Here is a 6,496-nt window from a genome sequence, read left to right as displayed (position 1 = left end):
AATCATAAAGTCTAAAAATTAAACTAGGTATTTAAAGAATTAAAATTTTACAAATTGGGCCACTTTGACAATTTGGCCTGATTTTCAACTAAGTCTCATTTAACTTTCTTGATTGGGCTTGGAACATCTTATTGGGCCTTGCCTTCAAGAACTTGGGCTTGTAGTCTGTTTCCTACCGAAATTGGTTCGTTGATGCTCGTAATGGAGATCCAATGCGCCTTAGCTACAAGATTCAGTTTCTTGGACCAAGATTTCCAAGATTTGAAATCTTGATTTTCTTGATTCTTGAAATCGCTCCAAACAGCAAAATTGGACCAAGATTCAGTTTCTTGATTTTCTTGAAAACAAGAAAGTGAATCTTGATTTTCTTTTTCCTTCGTGTACGCATCTAAGGCCTTGCTAATAACTTCTTAAATGGTTCCATTTAGTTTTGAACGCATTTGTCTGGCCTTTGACCTCGTTATTGGGCCTTGTGGTAATTTGAGCCCATCACGTTCTTGAGCTTGAGTTGGGCCTTTGTGACTCGTATCATTCCCGCCTTCCTCAAAAAGATTCGTCCTCAAATCTGAAAACTCAAATGGAGATAAGTCAGCCACATTGAAAGTAGAACTGACATTGTACTCACCGGGTAAATCAATTTTGTATGCATTATCGTTGATCCGCTCGAGTACTTGGAAAGGCCCATCACCCCTTGGGTCCAACTTGGTCTTTCTTTTTGTAGGAAATCATTCTTTCCTCATATGGACCCAAACTCAATCTCCGGGTTCAAGGATAACCCATTTGCGCCCCTTGTTTGCTTTGTTGGTGTTGACGTCATTTGTTTTGGCTATTCGTTGCCTAGCCTTCTCGTATAAGAATTTCACCAATTCAGCTTTCTATTCTCCATCTAAATTAACAATATGTTCAAGTGGTAATGGTGCAAGATTATGTACTGTTAGTGGGTTAAAACCATAAACAAGTTCAAATGGAGAATAACCAGTTGTAGAATGAATATATCTATTATATGAAAATTCAACAAATGGTAGACATTCTTCCCAATTTTTAATGTTCTTTCCCACAACAGATCGTAATAAGGCTCCTAAAATTCGATTAACTACCTTAGTTTGGCCATCGGTTTAGGGGTGACATGTAGTTGAATAAAGTAATTTCGTACCAAGCTTACCCCACAATACCTTCCAAAAGTGCCTAAGGAATTTGACATCTCTGTCAGAAACAATTATTTTAGGGATGCCATGAAGTCTTACCACCTCTTTAAAAAATAAGTCTGCCACATGTGTAGCATCATCTGTTTTGTGACAAGGGATAAAATATGCCATCTTGGAAAACTTGTCAACAACAACAAATATTCTATCTCTTCCTTTCTTAGTTCGTGGCAAACCTAGAATAAAATCCATGGATAAGTCTACCCATGATGAAGTAGGAATCGGCAAAGGAGTGTAAAGGCCATGAGGCATTACCTTCAATTTTGCTTGTTTGCATGTAATACACTTAGAACATACCTTTTCAACATCCTTCTTCATATGTGGCCAATAAAAGTGTTTTTGCAAGAGGTCTAGTGTTTTGGCCACTCCAAAATGTCCTATTAAACCCCCACTATGGGCCTCATGCATCAATAAGTCTCGCATGGAACACTTTGGTATGCATAACCTGTTTATACGAAAAAGAAAACCATCTACGAGATAAAACTTCTCAAAAGTAGTATGTCCACAATTTCTATAGATATGGCTGAAATCGACATCATCATTATATAATTCCTTAATATGCTCAAACCCTAATACTTTATCATTCAATGTAGTTATTAAAGCATATCGTCTAGACAAAGCATCCGCAACTACATTATCTTTACCTGTTTTATATTTTATCACATAAGGGAATGTTTCAATGAATTCTACCCATTGGGCATGCCGTTTACTCAACTTACCTTGTCCCTTTAACCACTTGAGGGATTCATTATCTGTATGTATGAAAAATTCATTGGGCAGCAAATAATGTTGCCATACTTGAAGTGCACGAACCAATGCCAAAAGTTCTTTATCATAAGTTGAGTAGTTTAATTGTGCGCCATTCAATTTTTCACTAAAATAAGCAATTGGTTGCTTATCTTGCATTAAAACGGTGCCAATGCCAATTCCTGAAGCATCACACTCAAGTTCAAAAGTATTAGAAAAATCAGGTAATTTAAGAAGAGGAGCAGAACATAACTTAGCTTTTAGGGTCTGAAAAGCCTTTTCTTGAGTTTCACCCTATTTGAAACCCACGGATTTTTTGATAACCTCTGTTAATAGGGCAGCAATAGTGGAGGAATCTTTCACAAATCGTCTATAAAAACTAGCTAAACCATGGAAAGATCTCACCTCAGTTACCGATTTAGGAGTCGGCCACTCCTTGATTGCCTTCACTTTGTCCTCGTCGACATGAATACCTTGAGCACTGACTATGAAACCTAAAAATATTAGCTTATCACAACAAAATGTGCATTTATCAAGGTTGGCAAACAATTTTTCAGCTCGCAGAATATATAAAATGGTTCTAACATGGAAAACATGATCATCTAATGTCTTTGAGTAAATTAAAATATCATCAAAGTAAACTACTACAAATTTACCCAAGTGAAGTCTTAAAACGTGATTCATTAATCTCATAAATGTACTCGGTGCATTAATAAGGCCGAAAGGCATAACTAACCATTCATACAATCCAATTTTTGTTTTAAAGGTTGTTTTCCATTCATCCCCTTCTCTCATTCGAATTTGATGATAACCACTTTTTAAATCAATTTTAGTAAATATAATTGAACCATGTAATTCGTCAAGCATATCATCAAGTCGAGGAATTGGATGTCTATACTTTACCGTTATTTTGTTGATTGGACGACAATCAACACACATTCTATACGTACCATCTTTCTTTGGTACCAATAAGACAGGAACGGCACAAGGGTTTAGGCTCTCACGAATGTACCCTTTGTCTAGTAACTCCTCAACTTGCCTTTGCAATTCCTTTGTCTCCTTGGGATTGCTTCTATAGGCTGGTCGATTTGGTATTGAAGCTCTGGGTACTAAGTCAATTTGATGCTCTATCCCACGTAAATGTGGTAAACCTTTAGGGGCCTCACTAAAAACATCCTCATAATCCTGCAAAATACGCTGAAACACACTAGGCAAATTTTCGTTAATGTTAGATAAAGATAAATAGTTTTGCCTAAACCTCACAAGGATACAAGGCTGTTTATTGAGTAGGGCTCTCCGCACATTTTTTTTTGTTGTCATCAAATTTTTCACTCTAATTTTACCACTTGCAGATTCACTCACCTTTGGGCTATTTAGATTTTGAATTTTTTTACTACTAGCCTCTTTTCTCTCAGTCTTTTATATTTGTCCTTTCTCCCTCACCCCCTCACAAAATTTCATCATCTCTAATTGATCTTTATATACATCAGTGGGATTTAAAGGAGCAAAAGTGAATTTTTGGCCTTTAAACACAAGGGAGTATCTATTGAGCTTACCTTGGTGAGTAACATCACGATCAAATTGCCAAGGCCATCCAAGGAGCAAGTGTGCCGCATACATTGGGACCACATCACACCATACCTCATCCTCATAATTCCCGAGCTTAAAAGTGACCAAGGACTGTTTTGTAACTTTAACTTCCGAACATTCATTAAGCCACTGAAGGTGATACGGCTTAGGGTGCTTGGTACAAGGTAACTTTAAAGAATCCACCAAATAACTGATCACTACATTCGAACAACTCCCACTATCAATAATAAGTGAACATAAGTTACCTTTTATAAAACACCAAGAATGGAAAATATTGGTCCTTTGGTTATCAACATCATCTCTCATCTGGATGTTAAGTGTGCGGCGAACTACAAGACATTGAAAATCGGCAAAGTCCCCTTCTTTCGGTGGTTCAACCAACTCCTCTCCATTATCACTATCATCCACAAGTTCGGGCATATCTGGATCTGTTTTATCATAGTCGAAAGTGTACTCATCATTATCTTTCATAAGAAGTAATCTCGTGTTAGGGCATTCCCTACTATAATGGCCACGCCCTTTGCACTTAAAACATTCAATCTCACGAGTCCTCTTCACATTCAAATCGCCTAAATTGGGCTGCTTAGAAGGTGTTTGCGTTTTAACAGGAGCCCCTTTTTTCCAATCTGATTGCTTACTTCCATTACTCAAAGAAGACTTATTAGTAACAAAAGGTGATTTCGAACTTTTAAAATCAAAATTGGAAGTATTACCTCTGTAATATTGTGAAGTAGAGAAGGAACCAAACCTTTGTTCCTTTAATTGCTGCTCGATTTCAATGGCTTTATGAACTGCTTCTTCTAAATCAATGTAAGTTTGTAGCCTCAATGTATTAGCTATTGGCCTATTCAAACCATCAATAAATCGAACCATAGTTGTTTCATCCTCCTCCTCCACATTAGTTCTCTGAATGAGCATCTCCATCTCCTTAAAGTATTCATCCACCGTCCTACTACCTTGAACAAGTCGTCTAAGCTTTGTTTTAACTTCTCTATAGTAATAAGGCGGAATAAATCTTTTACGCATAACTTGTTTTAACTCCTCCCATGTCGTAATCTTACCTTCATAATTCCTATGACGATTTACCCCAAGTTGAGTCCACCAACTTAATGCATAACCTGAAAACTCCAGTGTTGCTAATGCTACCTTTTCATCATCCGGACATTTATAATAGCGGAACATAAGCTCAATTTTATATTCCCATTCACAATAAGCTTCTGGATCATTTTTACCACGAAATTGAGGAATTGTGAACTTTGGTTTTGCCAAAGAGGGTTGCCCGCGATCATGAAAGTCATAGTCGGTTCTAGGAACACGTCGAGGAGCGCGCCGATAAGCAAGAGGCTGGTTATCCACATCTTCTTTTACTGGACCTCGATACTGAGGCTCTTGATCCAATCTCAACTCATTGTTAGTAGCATTCAACGTTTGAAGTGTAGCATTTATTTGTGTGATTGCAGTAGCCTGTTCGTCGAACTGCTGTTGGACTTTTTTAAATTTTTCATGGACATCAGTATGGTCATCATCGACTTGACCCATTCTATGCATCTTTTTTCTTCTTCTTTTTTTTATACCTACAAAACAAACACTAAAAAAAAATTAACAAATCTCACCGTTAATCACTCAAAAGAAAAAATCAAATTCTCAAAGAGGTAAAATTCAGTCTTGTGAGTTCTTTAGTAGAATCTATATCAATCAATTAGAAAGTGTATGAACCGAAACTACCAAATAATCCTAATTTGCACTAGGAGTCCAAAAAAAAAAGACGAGACACCAATTGATTCGTGTTGCACCGAGGAAGAATTGTGCATACGTTTAAATCCTACTAAAACAAGAAACAAGAAGGTGTTAGATATTGTAAAGGAAGAATAAAGGCAAAACAAATGAAAATCTACAGCTAAGAATCAATAAAAATTGCTGAAACTTGAAAACCTGAAAAACAGTGAAGTAACTTGACAACTTCGTTTGAGGTGTTCCCGATCTCCAAAAATCACGTAATTTAAACTAGAATGTCCTTAAATATTTTATATTTGATCTGGAAATTTTGCGGCACTAAACTCAACCCGCTGAATATTTTTTTAAATTTTTACTTGATTTCGTCTTTTTCAATTTTTTTGACTTTTTCTACTGATTTTTTTGCGGAAAATATTTTTAATATTCTATCACAGTGCCAAAAATATGCATGTAAAATTTCAGACCAATCGGAAAGCGTTTACCCACTCAAATGAATTTTTTTCCAAAAATTTTTCTAGGTAAAAACTGTTGTTTAATGTTTTTAAAAGGAGATCAGTTTAGAAATCACCCAAGAACACCCAAAACGCCCAAAATCTGATACCAAATGATAGAGGATAGCGCTCGGACTAAGATCGAGTTGCCAAGTCACGGGAAAAATCCTATGAAAGCTCTAAACGCTTGGATCTGAAACGAAACAGCAAAACTAATTTAGAATCAATTAGATCTGAAAACGAGAATAACTAAACAATAAAAGATCAACCAAGAATTAAAACACTTATAGATAGCTAATCTTGGATGCCAAGAACACGAAATTGAATTCAAGAAAGGTCCCAAACAGCCGAATCTGAAAATAAGAACCCAAAAATCAGCAAATTAGATTTAAACTCAGCAGATCACGAAATCAAATAGATCTAGGGTTTGGACGGCAATAAAGAGGGGTTTTTTGAAATCAAAACGTTTCTTGTTTTCCAAGGTTGGTGCCGAATAGATTCTTGAAGGTTGAACGGGGTTGGAGACGCAACAAGAGAGTTTAAACAAGTTAGATAATGAAATTGACACAAGCAGAAAATTAAAAGATTGAACAGCAATAAAAAAATAAAGATAACGTCCTAAGAAGCCTTGAAATCGAGAAAGATTTCACAAATCCCTTCAAACGGCTCTAATCTCCCCTCCAATGAAGAACAATGGCAAGAAGAAGGCTGAAGATGGCTCCCACAATCAAA

This window comes from Gossypium hirsutum, chromosome D09 (assembly GCF_007990345.1).
Source record: "Gossypium hirsutum isolate 1008001.06 chromosome D09, Gossypium_hirsutum_v2.1, whole genome shotgun sequence".
NCBI classification, from domain to species: Eukaryota; Viridiplantae; Streptophyta; class Magnoliopsida; order Malvales; family Malvaceae; genus Gossypium; species Gossypium hirsutum.
This window is presented reverse-complemented; position numbering follows the sequence as displayed.